General features: G+C 41.8%; 1 protein-coding gene across 3 annotated transcripts in view; it reads right to left on the bottom strand.

Annotated features, from left to right (window-relative positions):
* The window catches only part of arhgef10 (Rho guanine nucleotide exchange factor (GEF) 10), a 44,561-nt gene that overhangs the window by 19,234 nt on the left and 24,367 nt on the right, over positions 1 to 960 (bottom strand). The gene's annotated exons all lie outside the window — the stretch shown is intronic.

Genomic DNA, 960 nt, shown 5'->3' with positions numbered 1-960 from the left:
CTAACCATCAAAAGTGAATGCCTAACCCTGACCCTTAGCTTCAAATTAACCATAACCCAAATGTAACCCTGACACTAAAACCACATTTTGAGTCTCAAAAATGGCTTCAAACTCGTGGGGACGGCATTTTGTCCCCATAAGTACAATAACATTCCAATTTGTGGTCCCCACAAAGATGTCTAAACAAGTACACACACAGAGACACACACAGTCTATACTACATCTGATTGTAATGACTTTTGTTAATAAGGTCGCTGCTGTCAGGTCAAATATTTCTCCATCATCCTCCCAGTATCACACTGACACGCTGCTGATACCTGCTCCTCTGTTACTCCTGTTACCTTACAGGACAGTGTCTGCTTGGTCATGTGAAACTGACTTCAAGCCACCTTGATGTACGTCCTCCATCATTTTTCATTGGTGTGTTTGACTCTATTGACCTCTGTATTCTGGAAATAATGAATACTTCTCTTTATACTGGCTCAGTTTCCAGCTATTCTAAACAAGCTATTGTTGAACCAATATTAAAGAAACCAAATTTGGACCAAGCAGTTACAGGCCAATATCAAAATGACCGTTGGTGTCAAAGACCTTGGAAGAAACAGTTGCAGAACAACTTAACGTTTTGGAGAGGAACAATGTTCTGGACATTTTCCAGTCTGGTTTCTGCACATTACACTGCACTGAAACCGCTTTGCTTAAAGCGTGTGGTGACACTGATGGCAGCAGAGTCAGGAGAGTACACCGTTCTGGTTCTGCTGGATCTCAGCTCTGCTTTTGATATTGTTGATCACAGCATCCTGATAAATAGGCTGAAGGACTTGTTTGGGATTACTGGTGTTGTTTTAAATGGTTTATGTCGCATCTATCTGAGAGATCCTTTACTGTCTGTATGAATCATGTGCTGTCAGAAACATCAGTTCTGCCTTCTGGGGCACCTCAAGGATCTGTTTTAGGTCC

This window comes from Pundamilia nyererei, unplaced genomic scaffold (genome assembly GCF_000239375.1).
Source record: "Pundamilia nyererei isolate P.nyererei 1_Seehausen unplaced genomic scaffold, PunNye1.0 scaffold00088, whole genome shotgun sequence".
Classification (NCBI taxonomy): Eukaryota; Metazoa; Chordata; class Actinopteri; order Cichliformes; family Cichlidae; genus Pundamilia; species Pundamilia nyererei.
This window is presented reverse-complemented; position numbering and strand designations above follow the sequence as displayed.